Consider the following 19,351-nt stretch of genomic DNA (forward strand, 5'->3'; position numbering starts at 1 on the left):
CACCCGAGCCAAACAGTCCCTACCCCCTTCAAAGGAGAAGCCCAGCCCCTCCAACCTCCTCAAGCAAGTCAAAGTCCCACCCCCGTCGACAATCCCCACCCCTGTCCCCCTGCCCCCCTTCCGTGAGGTGCCTGGATCCCCATATGGTGCCCCGTTCTGTGGAGTACCCAGCATTTGTGGAAGTCAGGTGTGGCCAGTTGTGGCCAAGGACAATGTACATTTTATGGACTGGCCATTGGCAATGTTGGCACTGTTTAGCTCAGTGAGCTACTAATTAAAGTTTCTGTGAGGCCCGTGTTTGGGCTGCACGCAGTCCCACCCTGGTGTTTGTTTTAATTTTGTATGGGTATGGGGCTATTGTAGGTACTATGGTCAAGTTGCAGTGGCCTTCGGTCGGGTATGTACCTCTTGGTGTGGGGTGTATGACTTATGCTGCTGTGAAGGGTTGGGGGCGTTGCAGAGTGGGTGGAGTGGGTGGATATGTAACTGTGCCCTTTCCTCCCTTATGTCGTAGGTTGTAGTACTTACCGTCGTCGTCTTCGTCGGTGGTCTCGGTCATGTAGGTATATGGCAAGGAGCAAGGCTGGCATGATCAGCAGCTCTCTGTCCATGGCTGCCGCTGCACGGTTTGTGGAACTCCAGTGAGTCTTTCCTTCTATTTGTTTCATTTCCGCCTGGCTTTGTGTGGCGGGGGTTCCTGCCCCGGAACTTGCGACGGAATGGTGGTTCATAATTTGATGGACGGGTTGGGCCTTTCTGACGGCCCGTGGGCGGACTCTGCCGTCGTCAGCGGGACTCCTTTCCTGGTGGTGGGTGGTGAGCAGGATGCGTGTGTTTCGTTTGGTTCATTATTTGGCGGTCCCACCTGCTCCTCTGTTGGCGGTTTCTACCACCACCGCCGGCGGAGTGGAACAGACCACCAGGTTCATAATGAGGGCCTATATTTTTATCTTTAAAATGACACCAAAATGATTAAAATTGGATAAGGGGAACCGGAGATATACATTTTTAAAGAAGTAATATTTTCTAGCTCATTGAAGCAACTAGCACTCAAAGGGTTAAAAAAGGTGACACTGGACAGGAACAAAGTCCAGAGTTCAAGCCCCCCATCAGGTAACATTGTTACACTTACTTTCAAAAGTGTTTCTTGATTCAGGAAAGTGGTCCACAGCACCAGCCAAGGGTTCAAAGACTCTGGGTTGCCTTTTGGAGTCTGGGACTACAACTCCCACTATGCACCTCTTTAAATTGTGGAGTTGCTCCAAACATCTCTAAATGTCTGGATATTCTTCCAGAGGTCCTTTTCTGGGTCCTTGAAGTGTTCACAACTTGATCAATGGTTCCAGAAGCTCTGAGTTGCTCCTTGGGCGTTGGGACTACAATTCCCAGAATGCACCTGGTCAGAATCCTTGAATGGCCAATGGACGCTGATCACCTGGGCTCTGCTTGCACGACATGATGCAGGGGACTCTTGGAAGCTCCTTTGTACCTGTAGCAAACAGGGAGTTCTTTCTTGAAGCAGTAGAAGGCAGGAAAAGTCCTTTTAGTGGTGAAGCCCAAGAGTACAGCTGGTGCAGTCCTTCGGAGTGCAGTGTCCAGGTGAAGATCAGGGGTCCAGCAGGGCAGTGCTTCTTCTTATTTGTCTTGTTCCTTGTAGGGATCTGAGGTGTAGGTGCAACTTTGCATATTTATTCTTGTTCCTGGGGTGGAAAGCAGGGGGTCTGGTTGTCCAATCACAGGCAAGCCCCTTCCCTCTTTGATGACCTCTTCCTGGGAAGTGTGGCAAAAATCAATCCCAGGGAGCAACATCTTCAAAAATCGTACATGGTTGAAACAGCTTTTTGGAGGTTAGATCTGGCTAAGCCCACCTACTAGTGTGGCTAAAAATCATAAACACACCCCTCTCCTGCCTTCTCCTAATCTAATCAAGAGAGCACCTAATAGTGTGGGGTTGCAGGAAATAGGGGTGGTCCTGAGCCGCTCCAAATGTCCTTGCCATGCATTTGAAAACCAGTTTGGCTGCTCTCTCCCAATCCTGTTTCACCATCTGCTAAGCCAGGTCTCCTCGCCAGGAACATCCTTTGTGTTCAGCACATGCCCCTTCACACCTCATCAAAGCAGCCTGGCAAGGATGTCAGTGGCTGCCCAATCAGATAATGGCATACAGAGCTGAAGTTGGCAACTTATAACTCTTTAACTGAACTAGTTGTACTAAAACACCAATGGCATGTTCTGGAATTTATTATAACAATTAATTGTCTATTATGGGGACTTTGTTAATTAAAATAAAGTCTCACCATTTTAGCCTATGGAGGCCATTCACTACAGTGAGGCAAAACACATTTGGCTATTTTACCTCACCAGGGCTTATAAAACAATTGTATAAGGTCCCTGCTTATAGTTACATGGCACCCAACCCTAGAGGCACTTAGGGCACACCTTAGGGGTGAGCTATATGTAAAAATGAAGTAGCTTAAGACTTTATAAGTACTTTTAATTCCAAAGTCGAATTTGCATATGACTTTAATTTAAAAGCAGCCATCAAGGCAGGCCTGCCTTTACAAATGACCTTGGGCACCTCAGAAGTGTACCTGTGGGTGCACCACCTATGCTGGGGTCCCTAAACCTACATGTCCTACCATTTACTAGGGACTTATAGGTAAGTTGACATAGCCAATTATAATTAGCCTAATTTGCATACTCATTTTGCACAGAGCACAGGCCCTGTGACAGATTATAAGTGCCCAAGACACGATCAGAGTCAGGAAAACACCAGTAAAAAGTGAAAAATGGGGTCAAAAATTAAGGGGGCCTCTGCAGTCAGCCCTATTTTCTTACAGTTGAGGAAAATTAAAACTCTGAATTAGGCCCTTGTGTAAAATTCTGCGTTGCTGGTGGAGTTTGCAGAATTCAGATACTGTGCTGTATGAGTACCATGGAGTTTCAGAATTCCACATTCTGGTGAAGAGTAGAGTTTGTTTGCGTGTGCGAGGTTTGGTTTTAGCACTTGCTCAGAAGCACATGATTCTCAAGACTTTGCATTTACCCACGCTGCTGCCAACCATGACGTGGTCCAAAACAGTCCTGCTTGCGAGCACGAATGCACCTGAAGTAGATTTTCTACTTGAGACACATCTAAATGTAGCCAAAAAATAATTTGTTGTAGGATTTCTTCTCCAATGGACCTTTCAAGCTGTTTTTAGATTGAGAAGCCTTTTTTCTATTACTTCAAACAGGAAGGAAGTGCCCCAGAGGCTCCAACTTCCTGTTCCTGTCCAGCAGGTTCCTCTCAGTGCTGTGTCCATCTCCTGTTCACTTTTCACTTGGATTTCAAGGTGAAAGGATCACTCCGTTTGTCTCCTGGATATACGTGTGGTTTAGGGACTTTGATTTTGTGAAATAAAAAACATACGTTCCAAAACTATTGAATAAGGGCATTGTTTGTTTTCTTGGTCATGCACCAATATTTCTTTGTACTTTAATTTGCTTTTAAAAATGTATAGTAGAGGGTGGCCTGGAGATTAGATATGGGCCTAGGTATTCATTTTGCATTTCATTGCTTTTTCATCTTTTGTAAAGAAAAATTGTTGCACAGCTCAATATTTGTCCTTTTCTACATGCTTGTAACATTTGCAATATTTTTTTACTATGTGGCCTAGATTTCAAAATGTCCATCTAGCCAGTAAGCCAAGTACTCGTAGTCATCAGTGCATGAAATAAATATTTCAATTGTATATGTTTTTAAAACTACATTTAGGGCACAGATGGCGTTGGATTAAATAAGAAGTGTTGGCTATTGTTTGCATTGCATTTTTCTTGCAAAAAGTGTATACTTTGTATGGTAATATTTGATGGCATAGGAGGATGTATGTGTTGTTGTTGTGAAGTTTTTTATAACTCAGTAAGATTTTCTGTTTTGCATTGTTGAATTAATATTAGTGTGTGTGTGTTTGTTATTGCCCACCATTTGTCTTTTTTCTCCATATCGTGTGGCCAGGGGCAATTGTGTGTAGTCTATGTCCTTAGGCTTGCATGTGTTCTTTGTTCTCCATGCCTTCTGACTACCAGAGGTGTCTCTTTTAAAACAGATAAAGATAAAGCAAAGAGCTATAGCTGCATGGTGTACTGCCTAATTTGAAAAAAAAACTATGGTGTGGTGGTGTGGTTTGACTTTACACTGTTTGATTAAATTGGTATTTCTTAAATAAGTAACCATCCACACTAAAAGTGTATATGTCTGTAATATTTCACCCTGCAACAATGCCACATTTCACTAACTACATGTTTTTCTTGCTTTGTTGCTTTCAAGTGCACAAGAGAGGAGACGTCACATCACCTGCAGTACTGCCAAAGCAAAGGCCTGTACAGTTAAGTCCTTAAATCTCTACCACTTGTGCGGCTTAGTGCCACCACCAACTGAGAGCTTTAAGAGGGCCCCAAAGGAAGTTGTTCCCAAGAAAGTGATCAGAGAAAAGAAGCAGCTTTTCACCAGTGATGTTCCAACCACAATCTTTTTCGGGAGATGTGTGCTTGTCACTCAGGCCTTCAGAGAAGCACCTGGAAACAGCACTCCTGCATATACAGCACCACCCCAACCCAAGCCCTAGACCATGTCTGCCAGCGAGACAGTCACTGCAATCAAGGCAATGCCAACAAGCAGTGATGTTGGATTGGATTGGTCTATTTTGCAACGTAGTACCCAATCATTTCAGGAAACAGAGCACAGTGGACAGCATCTACAACCAGCAATGGCAGATCTTCCAGATGTTGGAGCAGAACAGGAGGTCAAGCTTCCTGCTGAGCAAGAACCTCCTCTTTTAAAATCAATGCTTCCCAGATCACTAACCAGAAAAAGGAAGGGTACTACTCCATCATCTTCTCCAAACACTATGGCCCTCATTACAACCCTGGTGGTAGGCAATAAAGTGGTGGTAATACCGCCAACAGGCCGGCAGTAAAAAAAATGGGATCACGACCACGGTGGAAACCAGCAACACAGACAGCCACTTTAACACACCGACCGCCACGGCAGTAGCAACAAACACAGCGGCAGTCACCACCAACAGACATGCGGAATACAATGTACCGCCCACCCCATTACAACCTTCCAATCCACCAGCTTTTTTGGGGCGGTACCAACACCTTCAAAAGCACGGCAGAAACAGAGTTTGGAAGGGAAACCACTAACCTCTCGACACTCAATGAAGAACCAGGACGCCAATGAGCCAGAATTACAGGTCCTACCCTTGCTGGTCTACCTCCTCATACACCAGGAATATCAAAGGCGGCGGTGACGACCACAGTGAGTACTGCACCTAGCACACAGGGGAGGGGGAGGAAAAAGAGAGTGACACAAACACGCAACACCCCCACCTCACCCACAACACCATACACACAAATACATGCAGCAACAGTACATTTACATGCCGTTACCCCCGGAAGAATGCAAGGACACAAGGAATAGAGTCCAATCAGTGATATATTAGAAATAGGCAGATATATACGTAACAAATATAAAAACAGTATTTACAAATATTTACAATATATACAGAAGGCCGTATATTGTCCTTTGCAAATGTCCTTGTGCCACTGGGCCAAAAATCACGGGCCAAGCTCACACTTGACTCCTGCCTCAATGTGAAGAGAACACTGCAGGGGCAACAGGTCGTAAACACAGAGGAACCTCAGGGGGATTGGGAAGGGGGGCACTTCAGCCAGAAGATGGAATAACGCCACTGCTCCTGGAGGGGGCTCCATGCCCACAGCGATGTCCTAGGGAATGCAAAGCCACAGTCTCTCAAGTCTCTCAAGTGGGTGGTTTGCCCACTGCTTGGTCCTGGGGAGTGCAAAGCCACAGTCTCTCAAGTCTCTCAAGTGGGTGGTTTGCCCACTCCTTGGTTCTGGGGAGTGCAAAGGCACAGTCTCTCAAGTGGGTGGTTTGCCCACTGCTTGGTCCTGGGAGTGCAATGCCATAGTCTCTCAAGTCTCTCAAGTGGGTGGTTTGCCCACTGCTTGGTCGTGGGGAGTGCAAATCCACAGTCTTTCAAATCTCTCAAGTGGGTGATGTGCCCACTGCTTGGTCCTGAGGAGTGCAAAGGCACAGTCTCTCAAGTGGGTGGTTTGCCCACTGCTTGGTCCTAAGGAGTGCAAAGCCACAGTTTATCAAGTGGGTGGTTTGCCCACTGCTTGGTCCTGGGAAGTGCAAAGCCACAGTCTCTCAAGTCTCTCAAGTGGGTGGTTTGGCCACTGCTTGGTCCTGGGGAGTGCAAAGGCACAGTCTCTCAAGTGGGTGGTTTGCCCACTGCTTGGTCCTGGGGAATGCAAAGCCACAGTCTCTCAAGTGGGTGGTTTGCCCACTGCTTGGTCCTGGGGAGTGCAAAGCCACTGTCTCTCAAGTGGGTGGCTTCTCCGCTGGTTCTGTGTGGGCGTTGTGCCCAGTGTGCTTCATCTTGCCAAGAATAGGGTGAGTGGATGCATATCTCCACTAGTTCTTGAGGGGCCTTTGTGCCCAGTGTACTTCATCCTGCCAAGGATAGGGTGAGTGGATGCATATCTCCACTGGTTCTGGAGGGCGCTTTGTGCCCCGTGTGCTTCATCCTGCCAAGGATAGGGTGAGTGGATGCATATCTCCAGTGGTTCTGGAGGGGGCTTTGTTCACAGTGTGCTTCATCCTGCCAAGGATAGGGTGAGTGGATGCGTATCTCCAGTGGTTCTGGAGGGGGCTTTGTTCACAGTGTGCTTCATCCTGGCAAGGATAGGGTGAGTGGATGGCTTCTTCCACTGATTCTGGAGGGGGCTTTGTGCCCAGTGTGCTTCATCCTGCCAAGTAAAGGGTGAGTGGATGGCTTCTTCCACTCGTTCTGGAAGGGGCCTTGTGCCCAGTGATGCAGCAGTTGGGGTGTGGTAGTTCACATTCCTTCATCTGGGTGTCTGAGGCATGAAATTTGCAGGGACCAGGTAGCATGATACTCCATGGAGGCAGGGCCAGACTCCATCCTGCGGCGACTAAGGCTGCAAACTGGTGGTAGTGCTGGTGCTGGTGGGGGTGCTGCCAGTGGTGGTGGGAGGCTCTAGCCCGCCTCCTGCAGCCTTGGACGGATGCACACTGGGGCTGCTGCTGCTGGTAGTGGTCCTACTGTCAGCGGTGCAGGTGGTGGTGCTTGCGGCACGGATGCTGGCAGTGCTGCCCGTGGTGCAGGTGCCAGCGCTGCTAGTGGTGGAGGGAGGCACCAGCCCGTTTCCTACAGCCTCGGACGGCTGGCCACTGGGGATGCTGCTGCTGACAGTAGTGGTGGCAGCGGCGGTGCAGGTGGCGGTGCTTGCGGCGGGGATGCTTGCGGTACTGGCCGCGGTACAAGTGGCGGGCTGTCGGTTCTGATGGTGGCCACCAGACCCTCACCTGGAGCCTCCAACGCATGAAGTGCCTTGGCTTGGCTTCTCTGCCCCTTCCTCACCTTAGCAGATGCTGCTGGGACCTTGGCTCAGGCAGCTGGAGTTTTGGAGGAGGCCTTGCTGGGTGGGTTGTGCTCCTTGCCCTTGCTGCATGTAGTCCCCTTCTTCACCTTGGCAGGTGACGGAATGGTTTGGTCCTTTGCAGGGGTCGTGGCACACTGGCTGGCCTGACGGGTGCCCCCTTTGATCCTCTGGGATTTGCAGGTACCACAGCGGACGCCGACTTGGTGGCTGAAGTGCTGCCCTGGGTTCTGGACACCCTGGCCCGAGGGGAAGTACAGGGGGGTGAGGGGTAGGGAACAGGTCAATGTTTGCCAGGAAAAGTTTTTTAGACACACTGGGACGGGAAGATGGATAGGGTTTGGGAGTGGCGGAAGAGGGAGTGGTTGTAAGAGGTGTCTGTCTGCTGAGTTTGGGTGAAGGTGCATGGACTGGATGCTGTTGTGAGGTGGATACCTGTTGGGTGGGTGGGTGCTTGTGTTTGTGTACTTTGGGAGGAGGGGTCACAGACACCCTGGGAGAGGACACAGGGGACGTGTGCATGGTTGTGGGGGTGGTGACTGCTCATGAGGGGTGTGTTGTGATGGGCGTGCTGGTGATGGAGGTAGTGGATGAAGATGTATGCAGGTGTGAGTGTAGACGCTACTGCGAGGGAGGTGGGCAAAGAGGAGGAGGAGAACACATTGGAGGCAGTGGATGTTGGTGTGTCTGCATGGGTATGGTGCTTGTGTGAGTGCCTGTGAGATGAAGTGTGGTGCTTCTGTTTGCCTGAGCCACTTTTGTGTAGTGATTTGGGTGAATGCTGGTCTGAAGGTGTGCTTGGGATTGGGTATGGGTAGAGGAAGTTGGAGGAGGGAGGCTACACACAGTGACAAGGGCTGCCATCAGTGCGGAGGCCGGAGATGAAAATCTCTCTGTTAGGCCTCCATGCCAGAGTGAATGCCCTCCAGGTATGCATTTGTTTGTTGCAAATGCCTCTCGACACCCTGGATGGCATTCAGTATAGTTGACTGCCCAACAGTGAGGGATCTCAGGAGGTCAATAGCCTCCTCACTGAGGGCAGCAGGGCTGACTGGGGCAGGGTCTGAGGTACCTGAGGTGAAGGAGATGCCCACCCTCCTGGGTGAGTGGGCACAGGAAATACGCTGAGGGGCTGATGGGAGGGCAGTGCTGGTAGGGGGGGTGGCGGCTGTACCTGTTGTTGGGGTGGGCACAGAGGTGTCTGCCACCGCAAGGGAGCTTCCATCGGAGGAGGAGTGGCTGTCTGTGGTGTCCCCTCCTGTCCCGTCGAGGTGCTCCCCTCGCTCTCCGTCTCAATGGTGCCCTCACCCTCGGTGGATTCGGTCTCCAGGCCCATGTTGGATGCAGCTCCCTCTGTTGCCGGTGCCTCTGCTCCTCCACCAGATTATGCTAATGCACATAAGGACAACGTGACAAAACAGAAAGGGGGGGAGAGACAAAGGAAACACTTGGTCAATGCCAGCAACACCACTACCGTTGGCGTACACAACACACAGGTAGCAGCTCTATGCACTAGGCCATGCGCAACCATTTACTAAGACAGTCACCAGCCCATGGGGTACAACGCCTAATGCCATCATCTGCACACCAGAAACCCACAGGACCCTGCCCAGTAGTAGATGCCCACTAACACTATTGGGGTAGGAGTGCAACAAGGCAACCCCAACAAGGGACCTACCCTGCCATACCGGCCCAGGCCTAGGGGTATCTACAGCCCACATCCCCCACCCAGGTACCTCCTAACGTGTCAGGTTTCAGATTCTGTACTCACCCCCTCGTGGCTCCTGTGATGCCTTCAAGCGCCCATCCAACACAGGCTGGCCACCGCCAGGATGCAGAACATCAGGGGGGTCATGGTGCGATGGGCACCCCTTCCTCGTTGGGAGCCAGCCCTAGCTGGGTCTCCGCTGTCTTCTTTGCCCTGCGGCACAGGTCCTCCCATCTCTTGCGGAAATGGGTGCTCCGTCTGTCAAAGAACCCCAGGGTCTGCAACTCCTTGGCGATGGCACGCCAAATACCCTTTTTTGTGGTGTGCGCTGTCCTGCAGGGAAAAGACAGCAGAAAAGGAAATTAGTCACCCGTCCGGACTGTCAGACTCATTGCCCACCAGATTCCACCGATCCCCTGATGCACATACACTGTCCACCTTACATTCTGCACTCTGGGCAGGATGCCCGTGCCCCCCCCACATGTGGCTTACACACACAGCAATCCCTACATTCATGGCCCACGCATTATGCTCTCAGTGTACTCACCTGTTTGTCTGGAGGACCATAGAGTAACGTGTACTGGGGTGGGACCCCATCCACCAGTTTCTCCAACAACTCCGCAGTGAAGGCAGGGGCCCTTTCCCCAGACACATGAGCCATGGTCGTTCCAGACACAGGTCACATCAGCATTTGCAGTGTAGGTCCTTTCCCATTGAAGGTCAGGTAGCAAGTGAGTTGATAAATAGAAAATGTCGGTGACTTCCTCAGCGGTGCATACCGTCACCACCGGCCTACATCCCCATTGGCTCCTGGAACCCATAGGGCCCAATGATAACCAAAGCGGTTTTGCGTGGCGGTCATCGACCTCCTACCACGATGGCACACAACACGAGTGCAATTGCCTCATTTCCACTTGTACTTTCTCACAGGTCAAGCAACCGCCATTTCAGTGGGCACAGAGCATGACACTTAACTGCGCCACAGCAGACATTGGCACATCAACTGACTCTCGAGTTTACATACTGTTCCTGTAAATTAAACAAATCATCAGTAGTGCAATAGATGTGTGAATATGACCCTCTGCTCACCGTTCTCTTCCACAGGCTTCAACCGCTGAGGCAGAATATGAGATGGTGGCATCCTCGGTGTACAGACCCCTGGTGGACCTTGCGACAATGGAGGACAGACACATTATCATTACCTACAGACTTGATCATGCCACAATCCAAGAACTGTGTGCCCAATTGGAGTCAGCTATCCGCCAGCCCACAGGAATCCCGCCTCTAGTGCAGGTCCTGTCAGTGCCCAATTTGCTGGCAAGTGGTTCCTTCCAAACAACAGTGGCCATGGAATCATGGATGTCTCAGCCAATGTTCTTTAACGTGTTGACCATAGTGTTGTCTGCCCTGCTGAAACACATGTGCTGCTACACCGTGTTCCCCCTGGTGGAGGATTTGGCGACAGTGAAGGCTGTCTTTTTATGTCCTGGGACATAGCCCCAACATTATTAGTGCTATTGATGGTACACATGTGGCATTTGTCCCCCCCAGAGAAATGAACATGGTTACAGGAATAGAAGAAGCTATCACTCCCTGAATGTGCAGATGGTGTGTTTGGTGGACAAGTACATCTCCCATGTGAATGCCAAATATCCTGGCTCTGTGCATGAAACCTTTATCTTGGGAATAGCAGCATCCCATATGTGATGGGCCAAATCCAGAGGCACCGGGTGTGGCTAATAGGTGAGCCAAAGGTCCCCACACAGTATAAATTGGTGTATGGGTATGGGGTTGTCCCTAAGGGTGAGTGTGTGGCTAACAGGTATCCCTCGATATTTGCAGGTGACTCTGGTTACCCCAACCTCTCATGGCTATTTACCCCAGTGAGGAATGCCAGGACAAGGGCAGAGGAACGTTACAATGAGGCACATGGGCGTACAAGGAGGATTATAGAAAGGACCTTTAGCCTCCTGAAGGCCAGGTTCCATTGCCGCCATCTGACAGGTGGATCCCTATACTACTCACCCAAGAAGGTGTCCCAGATCATCGTTGCATGTTGCACAACCTGGCCTTGAGACGGCAGGTGCCTTTTCTGCAGGAGGATGGGCCTGGAGTTGGTCTTGTGGCAGCGGTGGAGCCTGTGGACAGTGAGGAAGAGGAGGCAGAGGAAGAAGATGTAGACAACAGAACCAATATAATTCTGCAGTACTTTCAGTGACACACAGGAAAGACACTGTAAGTTCACTTTACATTTCTGTTATCTGTTGGACATTGTACAAGACAGCTTGTTTTCTTATGTCTATGGCCACTGACTGTACCCTTTGGATTCTCTATTTTCAGATCTCTGTGCCCCACTGCAGCTCCTGCTATGTGTGCTGTTGCCCACCAAAAGTCATCCTAAAGTATATTTCACCATACATTTTGGTTGCAATGCTTTGAAAATGTTGTACTAATACATTTGTGAATCATTTGACAGACTCCAGATTGGTATTTGTTCCAAGGGTGTTTATTTAGGTGTTCATAAGTAGAGGGGGATGTGCAAGGGGCTGGGCTGATGGTGGAGGTAAGTCCAGGGTAGAGTCCAGTCTCTTGGTATCACAGGTGCATTGTCCAATGGGGCATAGGAAGGGGAGTAATGGCAGTTCAAGGCGGACAGAGTGACAGAGTGGGACAGAAGGGTGACAATCAGGAGAGTCATATTTCCTGTCAGGGTCTTGGCAATGTTCTCTGGTTTCTGCCTGGATCACAGGACTGTTTGCGGGGTGGTTCTCCTTCTGCAGGGGTGGGGGTGCTGGTGGCCTGTTGGTCCTGTGGCGGGCCTCCTGTCCACTAGTGCCGGCGGAGGTGGAAGGCTGTTGCTCAGTTAGGCTAGTGTCAGGCGCCCGGTGTTGTGCCACTGCCTCCGTCATGGTCTTGCCCATGTCAGCCAGCACCCCTGCAATGGTGACCAGGATGGTGTGTATTTATGTTAGGTCATCCCTGATCCCCAGGTACTGTCCCTCCTGCAGCCGCTGGGTCTTCTGCAACTTGGCCAGTATCTGGCCCATCGTCTCCTGGGAAAGGTGGTATGCTCCCAGGATGTTGGAGAGTGCCTCATGGAGAGTGGGTTCCCTGGGCCTGTCCTCCCCTGTCACACAGCAGTCCTCCCAGCTTCTCTGTTGTCCTGTACCTCTGTTCCCTGAACCGTGTGCCCACTGCCACTGAACCCAGGTCCCTGATCGTCCTGTGTTTGTGGGGTTTCCTGGGGTCCCTGTAGTGGTGAACACTCTGCTGATTGACATGTCCTGGGGACAGTGGCATGGGCCCGCTGGGTGGGTGCTGTGCTGGTGTTTCCTCAGGGGGAGACTCTGTGGTGGGTTGGTACTGTGGCAGGGGAACCGACAGTCCAGAGGTTCCGGATGGGCCAAGTTGGTCATCCTGATCAAGGGGAGCAGAGCTGCTGTTGTCACTGTGGGCTTCTTCAGGTGGGGGACTGGATGTGGCTGGCACCTCCTCTCCGGTGACGTAGAATATGGGTCTTGTGGGGATGTAAATGCATTGTTAATGTGTCTGCGTGTGCCATCTTGTGCATGGGTGTGTTTCCCTGTATGATTGTGATTTCCCTGTCAGCTTGTCCTTGTGTGAGTAGTGATTTTGTGGGCTGGGTGAGTCTCTCTACTGGGCATGCTGTGGTGATGGGTATTCAGAAAACCTGGGGTGTCTTTGGGGTGCCATGGATGTGGTGCGAGTAATATGTGTGGGGATGTGTGGGGTGATGTGTTGTGGTGTATGCTGTGATGTGCGTGAATGGTGTATGGGTGATAGTGTTCTGTGCCTCTGATTTAGTGGGTGCTGCTGGCTTGTCTCTCTCTGCTTGATATCTATTTTTTCGCTGTAAGAGGTTGTGGGTAATGTGGGTGTGTGTTTTATATTGGATTGGGTGTGTGGGTGTAGTGTGTGAATGTATGTCAGGTGTGTTTAGTTTGAATTGTCCAATGTGGTGTAGTTTTGTAAGTGTGCATGTATTTTGAGCGCGGCAGTGTTTACCACCAATGGTTTACCTGCGTTTGAAAGACCTCCGCAGTGATTTGTGGGTTGTGATACTGTGGGCATATTCCTGTTGGCGTAACGGTGTGGATTTTGCTACTGCCAGTTTGTCACTGACCCTTGGTGTGGCGGACTTGTGTGGGTGTCTGTATAGTGGCGGAATTCTCAGTGTGGGTCATAATACCTGTGGCGGAATACCACCGCGGGCACGGTATGTTGGCGGCCGTCAGCACGGCGGTAGGCAGCATTTACAGTCACGGTTGTAATGAGGGCCTATGTTTGATGTCAATGATAGTGACATGGAATGGACCCTGGTAGAGTCCAGGAGATGCCAGGAGATGCAAGGGAAAGGAAAGGTTCCAGAAAGCCTTAGGTCATGGAAGGGGATGATGGTGAGGATGGCGACAATGAGACAGTCATTGTGGAAGCCGGCAAAGAGAAGTCCAAAATTATTATCCAACTTGCTCCGAGGGATATGGCACAGGCAGAAACACAAGCTCCCACATTTATAAAGCCCCAGCAGAAACCTACACCAACCAGTACCTCAGTAGAAGTATGCATTGCAGAGAGGCAATTAACACACCTACCTACCTCCAGTTCTTTTTCAGGCATCGGCAGTGGCCCAGGAAGAAAGCACTCCTCCCCAGTTTGGGACTTTTTTATGGCTAGCAAACAGGAGCAGAAAATTGCTGCATGTTCCATTTGCCGAACAAGTGTTCATCGAGGTAAACCTGGTTCACATTATGGTACTGGAGACCAAACGATCCATATGGAAAAACATCACGCAATCCCGTGGAAGGAGCACCTTAAACAAATGGCTGAACTTAGTTGAGGTGGTGAAGGCGAGGAGAGCAGGCAAACATCAGGTGCAACTGCTCAAATCATGGTGAAAGGTGAGGAAGAAGAGAGTGACATCCTCACTCAAAGCAGACCTGTCCACAGCAGTGCACCAGAATCACCTGCCTCAGCGACCTCACAATGGCACAGGAAGACCTAGAGTCAGATGGAGACATCATGGCATATGGTGTCTGCACCACAATACACATTGAGTCTACCCCCACCTATATCTCAAATGTTGCCTGCGTCAGTGGCCCAAGAAAAGAAGAAATTCCAGGATACTATTAGGGTAGTTTTAGGCAGGAGGGGCCCTGCGACTGCAACCACCCAATGGCACATTTGTACAATGGGAAGCTGGCAAATTTTTTTAGAACTGGACCTCCCCCTTTTGCTTTTGTGGAAGGAATGGGCTTCTTAGAGTTTGTGGCAGCCATCTTCCCAAAATGGAAGATTCCAAGTCAGACTTATTTTGCCAGAGTTGCTATTTCAGAGCTGCATCACGATGTGCTGCGATTGGTTGGACAAGCTTTGCAGCAAAGTGTTGTCCACAATATCCACCTGACAACAGACATATGGACCAGTTGTCAGGCTACTGATTACATGTGCATCACTGCACACTGGATCTCTTTTGTGGGGGCAAAACAAAAGCTATCTACAGGTCTTGGACCTGAAGACATTTTTTAGGGCATTCAGCGGTATGCAACAATAGCTATGTTCACCATGGGGAAATCACATACAGCTGCCAACATCTTAGATACATTTAATAGCAAGGTGACTAAATGGCTGTGACCCAAAAGTCATTAGTTGGATTTGTTGCCACAGAAAATGGCACTAACATATTCAAAGTCATAACAGACAGTGGCGTTTTAAGGGTCCTGTGTTTGGCGCAATGCATCAACCTGGTTGTGCAAGACCTTCTAGAAAAAAAGACATAGGTGGTCATTACAACCCTGGCGGGCGGTGTTAAAGCGTCGGTAAAACCACCAACAGGCCGGCGGTAGAAAAATTGGAATTATGACCGCGGCGAAAATCGCCAACAAAGACAGCCACTTTAACACTCAGACCACCACAGCGGTACAGACAAACAGCGCGGCGGTCACCGCCAACAGACAGGCGGAGGACAATGTATCGCCCACAGTATCACAACCTACCAATCCGCCACCTTTTCCGGGGCGGATTCACCGCGGATAAAAACACGGCAGAAACAGGAATTTCGATGGAAAAACGCTCACCTCTACACACTCCACGAGGAACGAGGGCACCATGGAGCCGGAACTCCATATTCTCCCTGCGATAGTCTTCCTGCTCCTATACGAGGATCATCAATGCCGGCGGCGAAGACCACGGTGAGTACTGCACCTACGACATAGGGGAGGGGGGAGGCAAAAACACAGGGACACACACAACCAACATCCCAACCCCGACCCTCACCCACTACAATACACACACCAATGCATATCTATACATTACAGTAACACCTCCCAACCCCCCCCCGGAAGAATGCAAAGACAAAAGGAAATGATTTGAACCATTGTAATATATCAAAATACAGTAAGCAAATATATACATATATATATACATAATAAACAAAATATACACCACGATTAGTAGTGCAGGTATTGCACCATTCATAGTCCGTGGACCACTGGGCCCAAAATGCATGGGCGAGGCCCACACAAGATACCCGATCAAAATGGAGAGAACACTGCAGGGGTATCAGATCGAAATACAACAGGCAGCTCAGGGGGAAGGGAAGGGGGGGCACCTCAGCCGGATGAGTGCACCACGCCAGATCCATGAGGGGGCTCCATGCCCATTGATGTATCCTGGGGAGTACAAAGCCACAGTCTCTCAAGTCTCTACAGTGGGTGGGTTGCCCACTGTACCATCCTGGGGAGTGCAAAGCCACAGTCTCTAAAGTCTCTATAGTGGGTGGGTTGCCCACTGTTCCATCCTGGGGAGTGCACAGCCACAGTCTCTCAAGTGGATAACAGTCTCCACAGGTTCTGGAGGGGGCTTTGTGCCCAGAGTGCTTCATCCTGCCAAGGACTGAGGTAGTGGATGCCTTTCTCCACTGGTTCTGGTGGGGGCTTTGTGCCCAGAGTGCTTCATCCTGTGCAGGACTGAGGTAGTGGATGCCTTTCTCCACTGGTTCTGGAGGGGGCTTTGTGCCCAGAGTGCTTCATCCTGCCAAGGACTGAGGTGGTGGATGCCTTTCTCCACTGGTTCTGGAGGGGGCTTTGTGCCCAGAGTGCTTCATCCTGTGCAGGACTGAGGTAGTGGTTGCCTTTCTCCTCTGGTTCTGGAGGGGGCTTTGTGCCCAGAGTGCTTCATCCTGCCAAGGACAGACGGAGTGGATTCAAGTCTCCACTGGTTCTGGAGGGGGACTGGTGCCCAGAGTGCTTCATCCTGTGCAGGACAGACGGAGTGGATGCTGTTCTCCACTGGTTCTGGAGGAGGCTTTGTGCCCAGAGTGCTTCATCCTGCCAAGGACTGACATAGTGGATGCCTTTCTCCACTGGTTCTGGAGGGGGCTTGGTGCCCAGAGTGCTTCATCCTGTGCAGGACTGAGGTAGTGGATGCCTTTCTCCACTGGTTCTGGAGGGGGCTTTGTGCCCAGAGTGCTTCATCCTGCCAAGGACTGAGGTAGTGGATGCCTTTCTCAACTGGTTCTGGAGGGGGCTTGGCGCCCAAAGTGCTTCATCCTGTGCAGGACTGAGGTAGTGGATGCCTTTCTCCACTGGTTCTGGAGGGGGCTTTGTGCTCAGAGTGCTTCATCCTGCCAAGGACTGAGGTAGTGGATGCATTTCTCCACTGGTTCTGAAGGGGGCTTTGTGCCCAGAGTGCTTCATCCTGTGCAGGACAGACGGAGTGGATGCTGTTCTCCACTGGTTCTGGAGGGGGACTGGTGCCCAGAGTGCAGCACACACCCCGTGACGGTCCCAGTTGCGTCACTGCCCCTGCCGCAAATGGGCTAGCGGTGCATTCCATGGTGGTCTTTGCCCTGTTCAGCGGTCCCTGGACTGTTCAGCGGTCCTTGAGTTGCCAGTGTCAGACCTGTTCAGCGGTGCATTCCATGGCGGTCTTTGCCCTGTTCAGCGGTCCCTGGCCTGTTCAGCGGTGCTTGAGTTGCCAGTGTCAGACCTGTTCAGCGGTGCATTCCATGGCGGTCTTTGCCCTGTTCAGCGGTCCCTGGACTGTTCAGCGGTGCTTGGTTGCCAGTGTCAGACCTGTTCAGCGGTGCATTACATGGCGGTCTTTGCCCTGTTCAGCAGTCCCTGGACTGTTCAGCGGTGCTTGAGTTGCCAGTGTCAGACCTGTTCAGCGGTGCATTCCATGGCGGTCTTTGTCCTCTTCAGCGGTCCTTGGCCTGTTAAGCGGTCCTTGCCAAGACGGTCCTTCATTGCCCAGCAGGGCTGTGGCTGGTGGTCCTTCATGGGTCAGCTGGGCTGTGGCTTGCGGGCCCCTCCTGGCCAGCTGGGCTGTGGCTGGCGTTGGCCTCCTGGCCAGTGACAATGGGGCTGGCTTCCTGGGCATTGACTCTGGCGGTGGCCTCCTGGCCAGTGACGATGGGGCTGGCGGTGGCCTCCTGGCCAGTGACAATGGGGCTGGCCTCCTGGGCAGTGACTCTGGTGGTGGCCTCCTGGCCAGTGACGATGGGGCTGGCCTCCTGGGCAGTGACTCTGGCGGTAGCCTCCTGGCCAGTGACGATGGGGCTGGCGGTGGCCTCCTGGCCAGTGATGATGGGGCTGGCCTCCTGGGCAGTGACTCTGGCGGTGGCCTCCTGGCCAGTGGCGATGGGGCTGGCGGTGGCCTCCTGGGCAGCGGGATGATGGCGGTCTTCTCTGCTGAGCTGCTCCTCCCAGACTTTGGAGATTTCTTCTGCCCCTTCCCCACCTTGGGAGGAGTCACAGCTGAGTCGACACTCCCCCCGGGACCCTTGTGGGCGGCTTTACTGGCTGGTGTCTTCCCCCTCTCCCACCGGGCACTGCCCAACTTCTGGTGCTTCACGGGGGGGACTGGCTGTGCTCTGGCTCCGTGCCACACTGGCTGGCCTGGTGGCCGGTGCACTCCACATACCTGTAACAACAGGCACCACTGGTCCCGGAGATTTTTTGGCTGAGGTGCTAGTACGGGACCTATGAGTTGGAGGGGGGGTGGAAAATAGGTTAAGGGGGGACAGGAAAAGTTGTTTGGACACACTGGGACGGGTAGCTGGAGGGGGTTTGGGAGTGGAGGAAGAGGTGGTGGTTGTAGGAGGTGTAACTTTTGTGGATTTGGGTGCAGGTGCATGGGCTGGAGGCTGTCGTGAGGTGGATGGCTGTTGGGTGGGTGTGTGCCTGCGTTTGTGTATCTTGGGAGGGGGCGTCACAGATACACTGGGAGAGGACACAGGGGACGTGGAAATGGTAGTGGGGGTGGTGAGTGCACGTGAGCGGAGTGTGGTGGTGGATGTGCTGGTGCAGGATGTAGTGGCTGTAGTGGTATTGCATGCAGGTGTGAGTGTAGACGAGACTGGGAGGGAGGAGGGAGACGAGGAGGAGGGGGAAACAGTGGAGGCAGTGGATGTTGGTGTGTCTGTATGTGTGTGATGCTTACATGAGTGCCTGTGGGATGTGTGGTGCTTATGTTTGCCTGAGCTTACCTTGTGTGGTGAGGTGTGTGCAGGCTGGTCTGATGGTGTGCTTGGGATAGGCCGGGGAACAGGGGATTGGGTCTGGGTGGAGGAAGTTGGAGGGGGAGGCTAGACACAGGGACAATAGCTGCCATCAGTGCTGAGGCCAGAGTCTGCAGGGTTCGATGAAGGGCAGCCTGACCAGAATGAATGCCCTCCAGGAATGCATTTGTGTGTTACAATTCCCTTTCTACACCCTGGATGGCATTCAAAATGGTAGACTGCCCAACAGTGAGGGACCTGAGGAGGTCAATGGAATCCTTACTGAGGGCAGCAGAGGTGCCTGGGGCAGGGGCTGAGGTGCCTGGGGCGAAGGTGATGCCCACCCTCCTGGGTGAGCGGGCACGGGGCGAAGGCTGAGGGGCTGCTGGGAGGGCTGTGCTGGTAGGGGGGGTGGCTGCTGTACCTGTAGAAGTGGGGGGCACAGATTTTGCTGCCATCACAAGGGAGCTCCCATCGGAGGATGAATCCGTGTTGCTGGTTGCAGATCCTGTGACCGCCTTGGTGCTCCCCTCGCCCTCCATCCCACTGGTGTATTCTGAGTCCGTGGTGTGGCCCTCCATGGCCATATGGGATGCAGCTCCCTCGTGCTCTGGTGCCACTGTACCTCCGCCTAATTATGCTGATGCACA

Source organism: Pleurodeles waltl, chromosome 9 (genome assembly GCF_031143425.1).
Source record: "Pleurodeles waltl isolate 20211129_DDA chromosome 9, aPleWal1.hap1.20221129, whole genome shotgun sequence".
In the NCBI taxonomy this organism is placed as follows: Eukaryota; Metazoa; Chordata; class Amphibia; order Caudata; family Salamandridae; genus Pleurodeles; species Pleurodeles waltl.